General features: G+C 43.9%; 1 long non-coding RNA gene across 3 annotated transcripts in view; it reads left to right on the forward strand.

Annotated features, from left to right (window-relative positions):
• Positions 1–7,640: 7,640 nt before the first annotated feature.
• The window catches only part of LOC123579247, a 40,048-nt gene continuing 26,377 nt past the window's right edge, over positions 7,641–21,311 (forward strand). The window contains exon 1 of one of the 3 annotated variants that reach the window (XR_006702696.1): positions 7,641–7,873. This is a non-coding gene — a long non-coding RNA (uncharacterized LOC123579247). The other 2 variants (XR_006702695.1, XR_006702694.1) reach the window with 2 other exon arrangements.

The following is a 21,311-nucleotide window of genomic DNA, read 5'->3' on the forward strand; positions in this document are numbered from 1 at the left end:
CTTGATCAACATTTCAGAGGATGTTACAGGCTGACTGTCTACATCATTTCAAAGATTTTTAGGGGGAGCTGTCCATATAACATGATGCATCATGTTTGTGTATGGCCAGCAAGGAAAATTAAGTTCTCCAATTTTTAAGGAATTTTTATTTAAAAAAATTTTTTTTAATGTTTATCTTTGAGAGAGAGCAAGCAAGCGCAAGTGGGGGAGGGGCAGAGAGAGAAAGAGAGAGAGAGAGAGAGAGAGGCACAGAATCCAAAGCAGGCTCCAGGCTCTGAGCTGTCAGCACAGAGCCCGACACAGGGCTCAAACTCACGAGCTGTGAGATCATGACCTGAGCCGAAATCAGACACTCAACTGACTGAGCCACCCAGGCGCCCCTAAGGAATTTTTAAAAGACATTAATAAAAGTTGAAAATCTCACTCCATTTTGAAAGACTGCTATCTCCATAGACTGTTGTGATTTTTTTTTTTAATTTTTTAAGTTTATTTTTTGAGAGAGACAAAGACGGCGCAAGTGGGGAAGGGGCAGAGAGAGAGAGAGAGAGAGAGGGAGAGAATCCCAAGCAGGCTCTGCACTCAAACCATGAGATCATGACTTGAGCCAAACCAACAGTGGGACTCTTTTTTTTTTTTTTTTTTTTTTTTTTTTTTTTTTTTTTTTTTTTTTTTAAATTTTTTTTAACGTTTATTTATTTTTGAGACAGAGAGAGACAGAGCATGAACGGGGGAGGGGCAGAGAGAGAGGGAGACACAGAATCGGAAACAGGCTCCAGGCTCTGAGCCATCAGCCCAGAGCCCGACGCGGGGCTCGAACTCCCGGACCGCGAGATCGTGACCTGGCTGAAGTCGGACGCTTAACCGACTGCGCCACCCAGGCGCCCCAAGGCAGTTGTGATTTTAAAAGGCTTTTCTGCCACTGCAAGTAAAACAAACCATAGGAAAAAATGTGTCAGGTTATGTATTTGTATTTGTCAAGAGGACAGTGTGTAGCTGAGTTAAATAGAGATGACTGTATTGCCTTGCTTAATTACAGCTGAAGCATACCCCCCTCCTTTGATGTCCACGAGCTGTGTGACAAGGTTCCGTGGGGACTTGCACCAGGACAGATCTCTCAGGAAAGAGGCTATGTCTTCAGGCCCCAGAGATGATCATTAACTTGGGGAAGCCAAAAAAAAGAGAACTAATGTAGGGGTGACTTCTTGATAGTATTCTCCTTGAGACCCCTTTCTTTAGTGGGATCCCATCTGTTTCTTTCTAGAAATGTAATGGCTGGTAGATGGCTGCCTGATGACCCACTCATCCTCTGACTTGGACCAAAGTGCAGGAAGGCGCGGGCTAAACAGTTCTCACAGTCCTGGGGGTGGTGGGGGAGCTGGGTCTTTCCTCCTGCCCCGGGGGGGGCCTCTCCTGGTCTCTTACCAGTCTCCAGCCTCCAGTCTGGTTTTGTGCCCAGAATTTGTTTTGGAGGCCTCAAAGGCAGTGACACATCTGCTTTCTCCAAATTCTTTCCCAAATAAGTAGGCGATGGAATAATGGAGTGTTTCCTATCAGATCTCCCTAAACTAGTAGCTGCGATGCAGTAGCTTACAGCGGAAGGGGCCCATGAGGACCAACTAGTAACTAGTACAGGCTGTAAAAAATACTTCTGTTGTTTTGTTTGTTTGCTTAAGTAGTCTCCGTGCTCAATGTGGGGTTCCATCTCACAACCCTGAGATCAAGAGTCACATGCTTTATTGACTGAGCCAGCCAGGTGCCCCTGTAAAAAAAATACTTTTTATTTATTTATTTATTTATTTATTTATTTATTTATTTTTTTTTAACTTATCTATTTTTGAGAGACAGCACAGCAGGGGAGATGCAGAGAGATGGGGGGGAGCGGAGGATGCCAAGTGGGTTCCCCCTGACAGCAGACCGTCCGATGCAGGGCTCGAACTCACGAACTGTGAGATCATGACCTGAGCCAGAGTCCTTTGCTCAACCAGCTGAGCCTCCCAGGCACCCCAGAAATACTTTTTATCATGTTATATTCACATGTAAATACATTTAAAAGAATATATGTGTCCTTTCTTTAGATTATGAAGTATTACAACATGAACACCTATGAATGTCCACTCATTTAAGGTCTAGACCATAATCAATGCTTCTCGGTTTCTCCTGCATGGAGGAGTGACCACCCCAGAGTAACCACTATCCTGGAATTCGTGTTTACTACCCCCTCACTGTATATATCTAGTGAATATAGTATTTTGGTTTGGTTTCGAACTTTGTAAAATACCATGCTGCATGCATCTTGCCTCTTTTACTCAGTTTTATGTTTGAATTTTCAACCACACTATTGGAGTTCCTTTTACTGCTGAACGGTATCCTACTGGGGGAACATGCCAGAATTTCCATAAGCCTTCTCTTATCACTGGGCATCTGGCTCGCATCCTGTCTTTTTTTCTATTACAAACATTGTCACTGTGCATGCTCTATGACACATCTGGGTCATTTATTTGAGGGTTTCACTGGAGTGAGTTTCACCTAAGAGTGAAAGTGCTGGCTTGTAGGCTCTGTGAGTGCTCAATGTCACAGGATAGTGCCAAAAGGTACCGACTTGCTCTTCGATCAGCTATGTTTAAGAGTCCTTATCATTAGAGTTCTTAACCTTTGCGCATTTAATGGGTATAAAATAACTCACTGTGATGCTGATTTGCATTTTGCTCAGCACTAATGAGGTTGATTTCTCTTTATATATGTTCACTGGCCGTTCATACCTTCTCCTTTATGAAATGTCTTTCTATGTGTCTTGCCTATCTTGCCACTGGGTTGTCTGTCTTCTTACTGATCTATAGGACCATTCTGGATATTAATCCTTTGTCAGTCATCTGTGTTGCAAAGAATCTCCCAGTTTGTGGCTTGTCTTGTAATTTTCTTTGTTGTATCTTTTCATGAATAGAAAAGTTCTTAACCTACTTTTTTTTGATAGAAGGGAGAATAGGCACAAAGAGGTGATAGAATTCCTCAGTATAAAAGTGTTCCTACAGAAGAATGAAGCTGGACCCTTACCTAACACCATGTACAAAATTTAACTCAAAGTGGATTAAAAATCTAAACATAAGACCTAAAACTATAAAACTCGTAGGAATAAAAACATAGGGAAAATCTTCATGACATTGGATTTGGTAATGATTTCTTGAATCTGACACCAAAAGTCCAGGCAACAGAAGCAAAAATGGACAAATAGGACTATATCAGACATTCAGCACTTCTACACATCAAAGGAAAGCATCACCAGCGTGAATAGGAAGACATAGGATGGGAGAAAATATTTGAAAATCATGTATCTGATATAACATTCAGAATATATAACCCACTCCTACGACTCAACAGTAAATCAACCCAATCAAAAATTGGGCAACGGACTGCATAAACATTTTTCTAAAGATGACATACAAATGGCCACCAAGCATATGAAAAGATGCTCAACATCACTAATCATTAGGGAGATGCTAATCAAAACCACAGTGAGGTATCACCTCACACTCATTGGGATGGCCACTATCCAAAAACAAAGAAACAAACAAACAAAAACCAGAAAATAACATGTGCTGTCAAGGATGTGGAGAAATTGGAACTCTGATCTTGTGCACTGTTGCTGTGGCTATAAAAATGGTGTAGCCACCGTGGGAAACAGTTTGAAGTTTCCTCAAAACATTAAAAATGAATTACCACATGATCCAATCCAACGATCCTACTTCTGGGCATATACCCAAAAGAACTGAACTCAGGATTTCAAGGAGATCTTTGCATACTCATGTTCACTGCAGTATTGTTCACAATAGCCGACAGCTAGAAGCAGCCCAAGTGTCCAGCTATGGATGGACGGATAAACAAAACGTGGTATATGCATACAGTGGAATATTATTCATCCTTAAAAATGAGGGGAATTCTGAGGGGAATTCTGGATAAACCTTGAGAACATTGTGATAAGTGAAATAAGCCAGTCACAGACAAATACTTGAGGCATCTAAAGTAGTCAGACTCTTAGAAAGTACAATGGTGGTTGCCAGGGGCTTGGGGGAGAAGGAATGGGGAGTTGTTCGAGGGCACAGAGTTTCAGTTTTACAAGATTAAAAAATTCCAGAGATCTGGGGGTGCCTGGGTTGCTCAGTCAGTTAAGTATTCAACTTCAGCTCAGATCATGATCTCACGGTTCATGAGTTTAAGCCCCGTATCATCTGCTGTCGGATCTTCTGTCCCCCTCTCTCTGCCCCTCCCCCCCACAAAATAAATAAACATTAAAAAAAAAGTTCTAGAAGGGCACCTGGGTGGCTCAGTCACTTAAGTGTCCGACTTCATTCAGCTCAGGTCGGGATCTTGTGGTTTGTGAATTCAAGCCCTACATCGGGCTCTGTGCTGATAGCTCAGAGCCTAGAGCCTGTTTTGGATTCTGTGTCTCCCTCTCTCTGCCCCTCTCCCCCCACCCCCACTGTCTCTCTCAAAAATAAATAAACATTAAAAAAATTTTTTTAAGTTCTAGAGATCTGTTTACAACAGTGTGAATATACATAACACTATTGAACTAACACTTAAAACTGGTTAAGATGGTGAATTTTTTTTAAATTTTTTAACGTTTATTTATTTTTGAGACAGAGAGAGACAGAGTATGAATGGAGGAGGGTCCGAGAGAGAGGGAGACACAGAATCTGAAACAGGCTCCAGGCTCTGAGCTGTCAGCACAGAGCCCCACACGGGGCTCGAACTCAGGGACAGCAAGATCATGACCTGAACCAAAGTCGGACGCTCAACCGACTGAGCCACCCAGGCACCCTAATGGTGAATTTTATGTTATATATTTTTTACTGCAATTAAGAAATTTTTTTTTCAACGTTTATTTATTTTTGGGACAGAGAGAGACAGAGCATGAACGGGGGAGGGGCAGAGAGAGAGGGAGACACAGAATCGGAAACAGGCTCCAGGCTCTGAGCCATCAGCCCAGAACCTGACGCAGGGCTCGAACTCACGGACCACGAGATCGTGACCTGGCTGAAGTCGGACGCTTAACCGACTGCGCCACCCAGGCGCCCCAAGAAATTTTTTAAAATTTTTAAATGCTGTAGCTAATGGTAGCTGTCATTTATTGAGCACTTAATCTGTGCCAGGCACAGTGACACGGGCTTTGTGAGCATTATCTCATTTACTCTTCACCACAACCCTGAGGGATAAATTCCTATTTCCCCTCATTTTCCTGAGAAAGCGGCTCAGTGAGGTTAAGTAACGGCTCATTGTCACACAGCAAAAGTGCTGAGCCCAGGGCTCGCCCCCAGGCCCAGCTGATTCTGAGCATTGAACTCTAACTGCTCTGCTGTCTCTTCAGTGAGTAGGAGCCCTGGACAGCCCTCCTGCCGGCCCACGCCCGCTGTCTCGTTCCCGTTCTTCTTCGGCTCTGGCCCTTCCAACACACATCCCCACGCCACGGCTCCGGAGCGTCTCCTCTGGGGAAATTGGCCCAAGATATGCCTATGTCAGACAACCACTATCTGCAATATAAATAGGACTCCTCTTTCTGTTTCGAAACACTGCTCGCGTCTTTGACAATTCATGCTCATTCCTGAGATTGCAAGCTGCTATTTTTGAAAAGATATTTTGCGTGGCATCTTGCCCCAGGGGCCCTGGGCCTGCTTAATCTGGTATCTCAATTGATGGAACACAGTGCAGCTCTCTGGATTTGATTATACGTGTCTAATCTGCAACTCTGGCTGTTCCTAAAACTCCCCTGCCCTCTGTCCCTGCCCCAACTCCTCGCTCAAAACGAAGTGCTGCCTGGTCAGCCTGGTGGAAGGGGGGTTTGCAGAAAGAAGAGCCTGTGGGGCATGGCTGGCTGGTTTCTGGCCTCTTCCACTGTCGATTTCGCTGAGAGCAGAAACCCCATTCATTCCCTCCTCTGATGAGGGTCCCCTCTGGGCCAGTGCTGGGTGCTGGGTCTACCCTGGAGAGTGGAATGGTCACCCGTCCTGCTTAGGGTTACATCTTATTGTGACAAAATCTGTCATGTGAATCTGGCATGTGAAGGGGAATAGTGGGATGGACCTTCTTGAAATGTATATTCATGAAAGGCCTCTCTGAGGAAGGATGAGGAGGAGCCTGCCAAGTGAAGAGCCCAGAGAAGAATGTTCCAGGCAGTGCCTGTAGCAAGTGCCAAGGTCCTGGGGCAGGAAAGGGTGAGGTCTGTAGCTTGGCCTATCCTGAGGAAGGAAAGCAGTCCTGGGTGACAGGGACGTGGAGGGCAGGAAGGAGAGTGACGGAAAGGGAAGTAGGGGGAAGGCAGGGGTAGGAAGCAGGGGCCAGATCCTTTGAAAGGTAAATACAACAGATCACCACCCTGTGCATGGAGCTGATAGGTAGGAGGTGGGGGGGACATTATAATGTCCATCACATTCAGGAGTCCAGGAGAGGCCATAGAGATTGCCCAAGAACCTAGGGCAGGAGCGCCCTCCCAAATCAGGGTGCCTATGTGTTTGTGCATTGGAGGAGTGACACGTAAGCAAAATCCAAAAGCGTGGTTCTCAAAGTGTAGTCCCTGGTCAAGAGCATCAGCACCACCTGAATGCATTACAAATACAAATTCTCAGACCCCACCCCGGACCCACCGAATCCCCCAAAACACAAAGCACAGAACACTGTACCCAGGAAATGCTCATTTATTGAATGGTCAAATTGCAGGCGGTCCAATTCCAGAAGGTACTCCTGTGTTAAGATGCAGAAGCATGGGGAGCGCAGCGCAACCGCAGGCCACACCCACACCCACACCCACCCTGTGTGGAATGAGGACAGGGCCGGCTCACGTGGGTGTAGTTGATTTCAAGGTGCAAAGGTAGTGACAGAAATGCATCTCGATAGCGCTGCCAAGTGAAACTTCACACTTGGCCTCCTGGGGCCGCGGGGCGGTGCTTAAACTTTTATAAGGTGTAAAAGGAATTAACATAGGCTGCAGCTGGTTGGAAGCCTTTAAACAGGTTTCAAGTTACAAAAATCAGGCCCGCAAGCCCCAGCGAGCGCGCACATCCACAACCCCCTCCCCCCCCCCCCCCCCCCCCCCCCCCCCCCCGCACACAGAAGGGAAATGACGTTATCTTCAACCCCAGTTAACTCAAGACCAGCTATGGAAGATGCTGCCAGATTACCTGCTAAGAAAATAAACCTCGGGGCTAAGAACAAGCCTGAGACTTTGAGCCGCCTTTAGAAAAGAAAGTCCTGGAGGGCGCCTGGGTGGCTCAGTCAGTTAAGCATCTGACCGGATTTGGCTCAGTTCATGATCTCACAGTTCTTGAGTTCGAGCCCTGCGTCAGGCTCTGCACTGAGAGAGTGGAGCCTGCGTGGGATTCTTTTTCTCTGCCCTTCACCCACGCTCCCTCTCTCTCTCTCAAAAATAAATAAACTTAAAAAAATTAAAGAAAAGAAAAAGTTCTCTGCCTGCAAACAAAACAGCTTCACTTAAAAAAAACTCCTCCTCCACAGCCATGCAGAACATGAGGGCTTGACACCTTAATTGCTCTGATAGAAACAAGTTAATGGGGTTTTAATAAAAATAGCACCCAAATAGGCGTTGGGCCCCCTAGTTTTGCAAACAGAAGCTCTGCTGGGTCCCCCTCGGGCAGCCAGACCCTGTGGAGAGTTACAGAAAGGAACTGAGTTCATGGAATCAGTACCTTCAGAGTCAACAAAAAAGCAGAACTGTGTGGTCTGTTCTATCACAGATTCAGGCAAATGCAGGTCAAGTCATGTCCCTCAGACGGTGGAGGCTTGGGCGGGGGTCCCGTGGGCTGTGCCATCAGCACCAGCAGTGCAAAGTCCGGCTGCTCCTCCAGCCAATTCAAGTCTTCACAGAGTAAGTAAGGGATCGGTTTTTATCTCATTTGTGGTTTGGGGCAGGGCCATTTACTAGTGAAAGGACTCGGTTCTGGGCTGAGGCTGCCTAGGTTCAAATCCCTATCTGCCGGTTTTTTTGCTGCCCAACTTGGGGGCAGGTCCTCACCTCTGCGCCTCACTTTCCTCCTCTGTAAAATGGGCTCATAGTCCTCCTTCCCCTGTAGGGTTTTGAGGAACACTAAATGGGTTGTGTGTAATGTGCTTAGAGTAGCGCCCAGCACAAGACCTCCAACTATGCTGGCTGGTGGGGGAGACCAGGAACTCCGGTGAGGCTGGAACGCAGTGATGAAGAGTTGGGCAGAGAGGCGCTTATAGAGACAGTCAAAAGTGAGGCCACACAGGGCCTTGGAGAACAGGGCGAAGGTACAATTATAGAAGCAACGGGGAAAGGGGGAAGTGGCCTGAGTTACCTTTGCAAAGGTTGAAAACCATTCTGGCTGCTGGGCCCCAGGCAGGCAGGAACACCTGGAGGGAGGAAGGGCTGTGGGGAACAGAAGACACAGTCAGGAGGCCACTGTGATAATGGAGTGAGAGGTGAAGGTGCCTGGGGCCAGAGGAGCAGCTGGGGGGGGGGGGGGGGACAGAGAATAAGTGAAGAGGGTGTGGTGACCACTGACTGCGGGGAGGGAGAGACCAGTGGAGTCCACGGGATAACCCTTCAGGTTCTAGAAAGCCCCAGGAGGAAACAGGTTTGGACCAAGATAATATGATCCCATGTGGCTAACAAAGCCACCTTGGCCCTCCTCCCTTTCCCCTGGCATGTGTGTGTTCCAGCTGGCTATGCAGTGTCCCACTTGACTTTTGTCACTTGGCTTCCACACTGCCCCAGGTCCCCACCATCACTGTTCTTGCCTGGGGCACAAGCGTATATGGAGGGCTGTCCCACCTTTTATAAAACCATTCACCCCTTGCCGGTGACTGAGCCTGTTTCTAGTCCTGAGAGTAACCAAGATCCAAGGCCCTTCCCGAAACTTCCTGTCAGCTTGGAAATGGAGCCCTCGAGCAGCCAATGGTGGGGCATTTTGGAGTTTGGAGGCTTTTTTACTTTAAAACAATTTCATAGTTTGTGTGCTTTTTAATTGATTACATAAATAATACGTGTTCATGCGTATACAGACTTGTGAAAGAGTCAAACCATCCAGAATAAAACATAAGGTCCCCTCCTCCACCACCTCCTACACCCCCAAGCCCAGCTCCCGGTGCCTTCCTGGAGGCACCCACCTTCAACAAACAGGTGGCTTTCTTCCAGTGTCAGCGCCCTGACACTCTGTGCACGTCCTCGTTGTACGTTGGACCTCATTCTACATCCCGTTCTGCTACTTCCCTTTTTTTTTTTTTTTTTTTTTTAATTTTTTTTTTCAACGTTTATTTATTTTTGGGACAGAGAGAGACAGAGCATGAACGGGGGAGGGGCAGAGAGAGAGGGAGACACAGAATCGGAAACAGGCTCCAGGCTCTGAGCCATCAGCCCAGAGCCCGACGCGGGGCTTGAACTCACGGACCGCGAGATCGTGACCTGGCTGAAGTCGGACGCTTAACCGACTGCGCCACCCAGGCGCCCCTCTGCTACTTCCCTTTTGACCTAGCACTGTGTCTTGTCAGGGACCTATCTACTTGGGCTTTTTTTTTTTTTTCTTTTCTACAGCTGCGTGGTTTTTATAGTATGAAGATACCATGTTTTATTGAACCACTCACCTTCAATTAAGGTTTTAGGCTTTTTAGAGATTTTCACAACATTGATTGCAGTGACTGTCAATGGACCTGAAGCCAGACTCCCATGCAAAGATTTCTATAGAGCCCATCCCTGGAAGTAGAATTGCCAGATCAAAGGGTATGCACACTGAAATTTTGATACCTACTGCCCAATTATCTTCCCCAAAGCTGTCTTTTTCTTTAAAAATAAAAGTCTTGGGGAGGCTGGATGGCTCAGTCGGTGAAGCATCCGACTTCGGTTCAGGGCATGATCTCATGGTTCGTGAGTTCGAACTCCAAGTTAGGCTCTCTGCTGTCAGCACAGAGCCTGCTTTGGATCCTTTGTCCCCTCTCTCTCTCTGCCTTTCCCCAGCTCCTGCTTTCTCTCTCTCTCTCTCTCTCTCTCTCAAAAATAAACATTAAATAAATAAATAATTCTTAATTACAAAAATAATTCATGTTCTTACAAAAACTGTAAAGAATACAAACAAAACCAGAAATTTTAAATCACTCGTAATTCTGGGGCACCTGGGTAACTCAGTCGGTTGAGCGCCTGACCTCGGCTCAGGTCATGATCTCACAGGTCGTGGGTTCAAGCCCCACATCAGGCTTTGTGCTAACAGCTTGGAGCCTGCCTCAGATTCTGTCTCCCTCTCTCTCTACCCCTCCCCCACTCACACTCTGCCTCTCTCTGTCTCACAAAAATGAATAAATGTTAAAAAAAAATCAAATCACTCATAATTCCATTACCCAGAAATGACAACTGTTAACATATAATCTATTTGAGTCCTTTTACCGTGCATATATGTACACACGAATTTTTACAAAAATGTGGTCATAATGTACACCTTTTTTAGAAACCTGCCTTTTGCAGTTAACTATATATCACAGAGATCTTTCCCAGTTATTTAAGATTCTTCCTTGGTGACATTCGAGCTTGTTAACATGGCTAGGGAGCAAGAAAAGAAAAGCTTATGTGGAAGGAAGGAAGCTAAAAAGAATTTTTTTAAAGACTGTGTTAAAAACAATATTGACAAGCCATGTGTAAGATATATTCACATGAATCTATGTATGTGGAAAAATTATTCTACAACCCTGTTTCTTGAACATTTTTGAGAATCTGGTAAAGCCGTTTTCTTCCCTACAATGTGTATGAATACATAATTTGTATATAATTTCATCCTCTCCCCACCAAAAAATACTTTGTCTACACCATCATTTAATTTAAAAATGTTGGGGCGCCTGGGTGGCTCAGTCGGTTAAGCGTCCGACTTCAGCTCAGGTCACGATCTCGCGGTCCGCGAGTTCGAGCCCCGCGAGTTCGAGCCCCGCGTCGGGCTCTGGGCTGATGGCTCAGAGCCTGGAGCCTGCTTCCGATTCTGTGTCTCCCTCTCTCTCTGCCCCTACCCCGTTCATGCTCTGTCTCTCTCTGTCTCAAAAATAAATAAATGTTAAAAAAAAAAAAAATGTTTTCTCCCTCTTTTTTTTTTTTTCTTTGACAGAGAGAGAGTGTGCTTGAGAGTTGGGGAGGGGCACAGAGGGAGAGAGAGAGAATCGGAAGCAGGTTCCATGCTCAGCATTGGTCCCAACACGGGACTAGATCTCACAATACTGGGATCATGACCTGAGCGCCTAACCATCTGAGTCCCCCCACTGGTGCCTCAACACCATCCTTTTAAATGGTTGCATTGACTGCCTCAATATGGGTGGAGCATAGCTCATTTAACCCACAGAGTAGTTAAGAGTATGGTCTTGAGTCAGACACACCATATAAATCATGGCTGTATTTTTTTTTTATTTTTTTTAACCTTTATTTATTTTTTTGAGACAGAGAGAGACAGAGCATAAACGGGGGAGGGTCAGAGAGAGAGGGAGACACAGAATTCAAAACAGGCTCCAGGCTCTGAGCTGTTGGCACAGAGCCTGACACGGGGCTCGAACTCACAGACCGCGAGATCATGACCTGAGCCGAAGTCAGACGCTCAACCGACTGAGCCACCCAGGCGCCCCTCATGGCTGTATTTCTTATATCTCAGTCCCTCGGCCTGGTTCCTGGCTTGTAAGATCCAGACAATAACAGGTTGGTTATAGAGGTTTCAAGAGTTCATACGCGTAAAATGTTTAGAACAGGGTCTGGCACATGGTAAGTGCTAATTAAATGTCAGCTCTTATTATTTCCAGTGTTTTGCTTTTGCAACATGTCTAACTATATCTTTGCACACATCTGTGATTACTTCCCAGGGATAAATTTCTAGGTGTGGACTAGCTGGGTGGGATCACTAACATATTTATAAGATTCGAGATACATAATGCAAAACTCCTCTATAAAGATTCAGATTCAATAATTATTCTATGACTGGGTTTACAATGGTTAGCAGACAGACAAAATTCCCTGCCCTCATGGGGTTTAACATTAAAAAAGGTAGATAATAAGCAAAATAAAGAAGTGATCTATTTGCAAGTGACAAGTACTATGGAGAAAAATTAAGCAGGTTAGGAGTTGCAATTCTAAAAGGGGTGGTCAGGGAAGCTCCCTGAAAAGATGACACTGGAGCAGAGACTTAAAGGAAATACACAAATATGAGGACATCTGGGACAGGAGTGTTCCAAACAGAGGGCATAGCAAGTTCAAAGGGCCTGGGGCAGGAAGGTGCCAGGAAGTGCATTAGGGGGACCTGGGAGGAGACAGGACAGGGCTGTAAGCAGGCAGGGACATGTCTCAGAGGGCTGGGCAGGCTGAACCCAACTCCGCTTTGGGAGCAGTTTTACTTTTATGCAACTACACGTCTAAGAAGGGTGAGGAAGGTGTTCCAGGAGACACAACAAACTGAAATGAGGTTTTCCTTGTTTCAGGCTATACTTTAGAGCACTAAAGGGAAGTGATAATTCTCACTGTTCCCCCATGAAAATCAGAGGTTCCTTGTTTTCCAAATAAAACATGTGACTGTCTCAGATACTCCAGTCCAGTGCCTTTTTCCTAGAACAGTGAGAACCAAGAGTAAAATGAAGAGACACAAGCTTGTTTTGTTTGTTCCTGGGCTGAGTTCCCGGACCGCCCGTTTGCCAGGTGTGTGATTTTGAAACAGTATTTCCCAGGGGAACACGGGCCCCTGGACCCCAGGCCTCACCCCCCACCCCGTTTTCCCTGCACCCCACAAAACACCAGCCCCAGACACACATGCACAAAGCGGAAAGGCCAGGTCGGAGGCTACAGTTCAGGGCAAAGAAGTAGCAGACCACAAGTTCATCATGGAGACCACCATGGCTGAAATAGTGACCTTGACTTTCCACCCAGTTCTTTGAACTGCAGAGCCCCTGCTTTGAATAAACTAGAAAATCCCAGGGGCTGAGCTGAAACGGTTACAAATGGGGGAAGACGAATCTTGGTATGGAGCTGAGGCTCGGTGGCGGTGCCTGTTGCCATAGAGGGTCAAAGATGAACCCTGGCAGGCTGTTCGCTTGTCCTGTTTAGGCTTCATCTACACCTTTACTGGTGCTCCCCTTTGTGACTTGGCTTGTCGACGATATGTCACTGATCACCTCCCGCGGACAGGCACAGGGCTGGGTGCCATAGGAGGGCTGTGAAGAATTGTATCCGCAGGAGCTGCCAGTTCCCGCTGGGGGAGGGAGGGACGCTCTGCTCCGCTAGATACTTGGCTCAGTGCCCCACGTGCCTTCCCTTCTCCAAGTTAACACGAATCAGGTTGTTCTTTTGCTCTGCCTTTCTTTCCCTCCTTCCTTTTGCTTTCTTTTTCCCCCCATTCTCTCCTTTCCTTCCCTCCCTCATCCAAATAAACAGAGAAAACTTGCTGCTTTTCCTCTCCCGAGTTGCTCACTGTTAACAATTTAGTGTTTACTTTCCAGATTTTTTTTTCATGCACACCCGCATTTTGGTATGTCATTCTCGTATGGAAAGGGACTGTAAACTCCTCCTGTCTAATTGACCTGTTGTGTTCCCAGCTCCTGGCACATGGTAAACAATGAAAATATTTGTGGAACAAATGAGTTTTGAATTTCTGAAATCTGTCTCTCTCACTCAAATATACACCACGGACATCCTTCCACGTCATCTAGTTCATTCCTTTTATGGCTGCGTACTGTCCTACAGAATGTCTGAGCTGTTGTTTAACCAGAAACCTGTTGCCAGACATCTGGCTGTCTCTCTGTTTTGTTTGAAGTCCTTGCTCCTCTGCCTTCACGCACTCCTGTGGAAGGTTCTGCAGACAACTGTGGCCGACAGAATAATAGCCTCCCAAATATGCCCACGCCCTGATCCTCAGAACCTGGGAATCTGTTTTGTTACGTGGCGAAGGACTTGCAGGTGTGATGAGTGAAGACTCCTAGGACGGGGCGCCTCTCCTGGATTAGCAGGTGGGCCCCATATAATCACAGGGCTCCTTGTAGGAGGAGTTACAGCAGGGGGTGTGTGAGGAAGCAGGGGTCAGAGGAGTGCTCTTGCCAGAAGGAGGCCACAAACCAGAGAACACAGAAGCCTCTAGAAGCCGGAAAAGGCAGGGAAACGGTTCTCCTCTAGAGCCTGCAGAAAGAACGCTGCTTTGCCAGCCTATTTAGGACTTCTGACCTCCAGAACTGTAAGAGAATCCGCTTGTGGATTTTTTTTTTCAAACTTTTTTCTTCTGGTAAAATACATGTCATGTAAAATCTACTTGTCTTAACCATGTTTAAGTAAACCGTTTAGTGGCATTAAATATTCATAACGTTAGGCAGCCATCAAGACCATCCATCTCATAACTCTTGTACTTGCAAAACAGAAACTCCGTATCTATCAAACAGTGACTCCCCCTTCCCTCCTCCCCACTGCCAACCAAGATTTCACTTTCTGTCTCTCTGATTTTACTACTCTAAGATTCTCATGTAGTGGAATCATACAGTATTTGTCTTTTGGGGGCTGACTTCTTCCTCTTAGCGTCTTCAGATTTCATCCCTGTTTTAGCAGGTGTCAGAATTTCCCTCCTCTTTAAGGCTGAATAATATTTCATTGTGTGGTGGTGGATTTCCAGGGGGACTGAGATAGGCATTCTTAGCTGAGACACCAAGAGGTGGCAGCTGATTCCAAGCAGAAATCCAGCTGACAACATATCAACGAATTGGAATCAGCTGACAATGTAAAAGATACCCATGAAAAAAATCAGTGACAATTTTATCTAACTTGTGATGTTTAAATTTAACAAAAGAGGGGTGCCTGGGTGGCTCAGTCGGTTGAGCATCCTACTCTTGGTTTCAGCTCAGGTCGTGATCTCACGGTTCGTAAGTTCGAGCCCCAGATGGGGCTCTGTGCTAACAGCATGGAGCCTGCCTGGGATTCTCTCTGCCCCTCCTCCACTCTCTCTGTCTCTCAAAATAAATAAACTTAAAACATTCTTTTTAAAATTTAACAAAAGTGTTTATAACAGATTTCTGAAGGAAGTCAAGTCTGTTTTTAGGGGTTTTGTTTGTTTAAATATAAGTGGGCTAGATCAAAGCTAACTTGATTTGATGTAGACTTTTCAGAAACAAGTGGGTAAATCTTAGGGGTTACACTAGCCACTGGAGACACAAACATACATGAGAAATTCTGTGCTCTTAGTGGTCAAAAACTAGTATGTAAAACTCTATAGAAGATTTCATTAAAACAGTTCAGAAAAGGTAGCTCCTTTCCACAGATATTCTACAGACTTTGGTAGTTGTGGATTCTTCTCATTGCTGTGCTGTTTAAAAAAAAAATTTTTTTTTTAAGTTTTAAAATTATCCACTCATCTGTCAATGGACATTTGGGTTGCTTCTATGTTTTAGTGCTTGTGAATAATGCTGCCATAAACTTGGGTCTACAAATATCTCTTTGAGACACTGCTTTCAATTCTTTTGGGTGTACATCAGAAGTGGAATTGCTGGGTCATATGGTAATTTTAATGTAAATGTTTTGAGGAACCTTCATACTGTTAGCAATAGTGAGTATGCCATTTTACATTCCCACCAGCCAGTTTCTCCACATCTTTCCCGACTATTGATGTTTTCTGGTTTTGATAGGAGCCATCTAATGGGTGTGGGATGGTATCAGATACCCCATTTGATTAGCATCTCCCTCATGAGTAGTAACTGTTGCGCACCTTTTCATGTGCTTGTTGGCTGTGTACAGGTATCCCCTGCTTTTCAAGAGTTCCGTGCTGTGTCATTTTTCTTTTACGAAAGACCTGTTCTCCCTAAGCGAATGAAATCTGAAGAGGATTTTCGCTTTTATTAAAAGGCAGAAAGCAGAAATAGCGCTCCGCGTTGGTTTTGCCATGAGCCTTTATGGAGACAGCGTGCGGTCTGAACAGCTAGTGGTCCCGCCAAGCTCCTTCCCCGGGAACCACACTCAGCATCAAGCTGACAGAGCTTTGAACTGTGTCTCTGAGCGTCTGTGCTTTATCTCCGTTTACTGAGTGCATCCGTTAGCAAGATGTGTCCTAAAGCATCAGAAAAGCCTACGGGGGGTATTATTTGGAGTCTGGGAAGGCTCAAAACTTTTCCATATAAATTAATGATAACTGCTTCTTTGCTTTACAACATTTTGGCTTGAGAAAAGTTTCATAGGAACCCTCTGCTTCCAGGTAGTGGGGGAAACCGGCATCATCTTTGGAGAAATGTCGGTTCGAGCCCTTGGCCCATTTTAAAATCAGATTGTTTTTTGTTGTTTTAGTTCTCTATATATTCTAGATATTAATACTTAATCATATATATGATTTGCAAGCAGTTTCTCCCATTCTATGGGTTGCCTTTCTATTCTGTTGATGGTGTCTTTTGATGCACAAAAATGAAGTTCAATTGACCTACTTTTCCTTTTGTTGACTATTCTTTTGGTGTCCTATCCAAATTCAATGTCCTGAAGCTTTTGTCCTATGGTTTTCTTCTAAGAGTCTTAGATCCTATATTTAGATCTTTGATCCATTGTGAGTTAATTTTTGTATGTAATATTAGGTAAGGGCCCACCTTCATTCTTTTGCATGTGGACATCCAGTTTTCCCAGCACCATTTGTTAGAAAAAAATTATCCTTTTCGAATTAAATAGTCTTGGCACCCTTGTCAAAAATCTTCTGACCAGGGGGGCGCCTGGGTGGCGCAGTCGGTTAAGCGTCCGACTTCAGCCAGGTCACAATCTCGCGGTCCGTGAGTTCGAGCCCCGCGTCGGGCTATGGGCTGATGGCTCAGAGCCTGGAGCCTGTTTCCGATTCTGTGTCTCCCTCTCTCTCTGCCCCTCCCCCGTTCATGCTTTGTCTCTCTCTGTCCCAAAAATAAATAAACGTTGAAAAAAAAAAAAAATCTTCTGACCAGGGGTGCCAGGGTGGCTCAGTCGGTTGAGCGTCTGGCTTTGGCTCAGGTCATGATCCCACGGTTTGTGAGTTCGAGCGCCGCATCAGGCTCTGTGCTGACAGCTCGGAGCCTGGAGCCTGCTTCGGATTCTGTATCTCCCTCTCTCTGACCCTCCCCCACTCACGCTCTGTCTCTCTCTCTCTCTCTCTCAAAAATAAATAAACACACACACACACACAAAATCTTCTGACCATAGCAGCTCCTGGGTAGCTCAGTCAGTTAAGTGTCTGACTTGGGCTCAGGTCATGATCTCATGATCTGTGAGTTCAAGCCCTGCATTGGGCTTTGTGCTGTCTGGGCTCTGTGCTATCAGCTTTGGATCCTTTGTCTCCCTCTCTGTTTCTGCTTCTCCTCTGTTCATGAGTATGTGTGTTCTATCTCCCTCTCAAAAATAACATTAAAAAAATATTTTGACTATATATGTGAGGGTTTATTTCTGGATTTTCTGTTCTATTCCCTTGGTCTGTTCTATTCACTTGGCCCTGTCTTTATGCTAATGCCATGCTGTTTTGCTTACTGTAGCTTTGTGGTAAGTTTTGAAATCACAAAGTGTGAGTCCTCCAGGTTTGATCTTTTTCAATAATGTTTTAGCTATTCCAGGTTTCTTGAGATTTCATATGAATCTTAAAATAGGATTTGCTACCTCTGCAGAAGCATCGTTGGGATTCTGATGGATTGCAATGACTCTGCAGGTCACACTAGGTAGTATTGACCGCTAAACAGTATTATGTATTTTAAAACAGTATTATGTAAAATAAAAAAACAAAAAAAAACAGTATTATGTATTTTAATCCATGAACATGGGATGTGTTTACTTCTATGTCTCCTTTAAATTTTTTCAGTGATGTTTTGCAGTTTTTGTTGTACAAATCTTCCACCTCCTTCATTAATTCCTAGGTATTGTACTCTTTTGGATGCTGTTATAAATAAAATTTTCCTAATTTCCTTTTCAGACCGTTCACTGATAGTGTATAGAAAAATGCAACTGATTTTTATGCATAGACTTTGTATCCTGCTACTTTGCTGAGTTCATTTATTACTTCTAACAGTTTTTTTTTTTTTTTTTTTCTTATGCAGTCTTTGGTGTTTCTTACATGTAAGGTCCTATTATCTGTGAGTGGAGATCTTTTTTCTTTCCAGTTTGGATGCCCTTTATTTCTTTTTCTTGCCTAATACCTCTTACCAGAACTCTGAGTACTGCATTGAATAGAAGTAGTGAGAACGGGCATCTTTGTCTTGTTCCTGATCTTAGAGGAAAAGCTTTGGTCTTCTACCGTTGAGTATGATGTTTGGCTGTGGGTTTTGCATACATGGCTTTTATTATTTTAAGGTAGTTTCCTTCTGTTTAAGTGTTTTTATCATGAAACAGTGTTGAATTTTGTCAAATGCTTCTTCAGTGATTGAGGAAGTCATGTGGGTTTTTTCCCCTTCGTTCTGTTAATGTGCTGTATTACACTGGTCAATTTTTGTATGTTGAACCATTCTTGCACTAGGGGAGTAAATCTCACTTAGTCAGGGGTGTAATCCTCTTAATATGCTGCTGAATTCAGCTTGTGAGTATTTTGTTAAGGATTTTTCCATCAATGTTCATAAGAGCAATTGGTCTGTAGTTTTGCTTTTGGGTTTTTTTGCTTTTGTTTTTTGTCCGTTTATTTGCTTGTAGTGTCTCTGTCTTCAGTATCAGGGTAATGCTGGCCTAATAGAATGACTTAAGAAATAGTCCCTTCTCTTCAGTTTTTTGGAGAAGCTTGAGGAAGACTTCTATATCTTTAATTGTTTGGTAGAATTCACTTAAACCATCAGGGCCAGGCTCTTCTTTGGGGAAATGTTTTTTAATTTTTTTTTGACGTTTATTTATTTTTGAGAAACAGAGCATGAGAAGAGGAGGTGCAGAGAGAGAGGGAGACACAGAATCCAAAGCAGGCTCTAGGCTCCGAGCTGTCAGCGCAGGGCCCACTGCGGGGCTCGAACTCACAAACCATGAGATCATGACCTGAATCAAAGTCAGATGCTCAACCAACTGAGTCACCCAGGCACCCCTCTTTGGGGAAATTTTTGATTACTGATTTAGTCTCCTTACTAGTTACATGTCTGTTCAGATTTTCTATTTTTTCATGATTTAGTCTTGGTAGATTTATGTTTCTAGGAATTTGTCCATTTCATCTAGGTTTTCCAACTTCTTGGCATACAATTGTTCATAGTGCTCTCTGAGGCCTCTTTATTTCTATAAAATCTGTAGTAACATCCCTCCTTTTAGTTCTGATTTTAGTAATTTGTCTTCTCTCTTTTTCTTAGTCCATCTAGCTAGAATTTTATCAATTTTGTTGGTCAAAGAACTAATTTTTGGTTTTATTGACTTCCCCTCCCCTCTATTTTTCTATTTTCTTTAAATTTTTTTTAATGTTTATTTTTGAGAGAGAGAAACAGAGCATAAGCAAGGGGCAGGGGGTAAGGGGGAAGGGGCAGAGAGAGAGAGAGAGAGAGAGAGAGAGAGAGAGAAAGACCTAGAATCAGAAGCAGGTTCCAGGCACTGAGCTGTCAGCACAGAGCCCAACTCGGGGCTTGAACTCCCAAACCACAGGATCATGACCTGAGCCAAAGCTGGACACTGAACTGACTGAGCCACCCGGGTGCCCCTATTTTTTTTTTTTTTAAGATTTTAATTTTTGTTGGGGGGGCACCTGGGTGGCTCAGTTGGTTGAGCGTCCGACTTCGGCTCAGGTCATGATCTCGCGGTCTGTGAGTTCAAGCCCCGCGTTGGGCTCTGTGCTGACGGCTCGGAGCCTGGAGCCTGTTTCAGATTCTGTGTCTCCCTCTCTCTCTGGCCCTCCCCCGTTCATGCTCTGTCTCTCTGTGTCTCAAAAATAAATAAAAACGTTAAAAAAATTTAAAAAAAAAAGATTTTAATTTTTTTAAGTAATCTCTACACTCACGTAGAGATCAAACTTATAACCACAAGATTAAGTCACATGCTCTATCGACTGAGCGAGGCAAGCCACCCCTTTCCCTTGTCAATCTCCTGTTTTTCTGCTCTAATCTTAATTATTTGCTTCCTTCAGCTAGCTTTGGATTTAGTTCTTTTTCTAGTTCCTTAAGTTGTAGAGTTAGGTTATTGATTTGAGATCTTTCTTGTTCAAGTGTGTATAGCTATGAATTTTCCTTTACGACTATTTTTGCTGCATTCGTTTTGGTATGTTGTGGGTTTGTTTTGTTTTCATATTTAAGTATTTCCTAACTTCTCTAGTGATTTCTTTGATCCATTGGTTATTTACGAATGTGTTTGTTTACAGTCCACGTACTTGTGAATTTTCCTGTTTTCCTTCTGTTACTGATTTCTGATTTCATCCCATTGTATTTGGAGAAAATAGGAGCTCTTTTTAAATCTACTGATACTTAATTTTTTTTTTTTGAGACTTAATTTTTGTGGCCTAATGTATAGTCTATCCTGAAAAATCCCTGTGTACTTGAGAAGAATGTGTATGCTGCTGTTGGTGAGTAGAGTGTTCTGTCTGTCAGATCTAGTTGGTTTATTGTGTCTATTTCCTTCTGTTTGGTTGCTGTATCCCTTATTGAGACTGGGCTATTAAAGTCTCCAACTATTACTGTAGAACTGTGTTTCTGTCTTCAATTCTGTTTGGTTTTGCCTTATATATTTGGATTGTCATTAGATATGTAAATGTTTACAACTGTTAAATTTTCTTGTTGTATTCCAGCTTTTAATATATAATGTCCTTCTTTGTTTTTGGTAACCATTTTTGATTTAAAGACCTTTTTGTCTGATAGTAAGATAACCATCTTCTCTTTTGCCTTCTATTTGCATGGAATACCTTTTCCCATTCTTCAGATCTATTTGTGTCTTTAAATCCAAAGTGAGTCTCTTGTAGGCAGCATATAGTTGGGTCATGTGTGTTTATCCATTTTTGCCAATCTAGGTCTTTTGACTATTTAAAAGTAACTATTGGTAAGGAGGGACTTTTGTCATTTTGTTTTCTATACAACTTAGGGCTTTTTTTTTTCTTTTTTGTCCCCCATTTGTCCCTCATCACAGTCTTCCTTTGTGTTTGTATTAGTTGACTTTTTATTTATTTTTTAATTCCTAATTTCCTTTTGTGTATGACTATTTCCCTTGTGGTCACCATGGGCATTACACTTGATACCCTAAAGTTCTTTAATTTGAATTTATACAAAAAAACTCTGCTCCTTTACAGCTCCACGCTTGCTGTTATCACAAAAATATACCTTTATACATTATATACCCAAAAATGTAAACTAATGATTTTTAATGCACTAGTCTCTTAACTTATGCAGAAAAAAAAGTGGATTTACAAGCCATGGTTACAATAATATTAGCTTTT

This window comes from Leopardus geoffroyi, chromosome E2, assembly GCF_018350155.1.
Source record: "Leopardus geoffroyi isolate Oge1 chromosome E2, O.geoffroyi_Oge1_pat1.0, whole genome shotgun sequence".
NCBI classification, from domain to species: Eukaryota; Metazoa; Chordata; class Mammalia; order Carnivora; family Felidae; genus Leopardus; species Leopardus geoffroyi.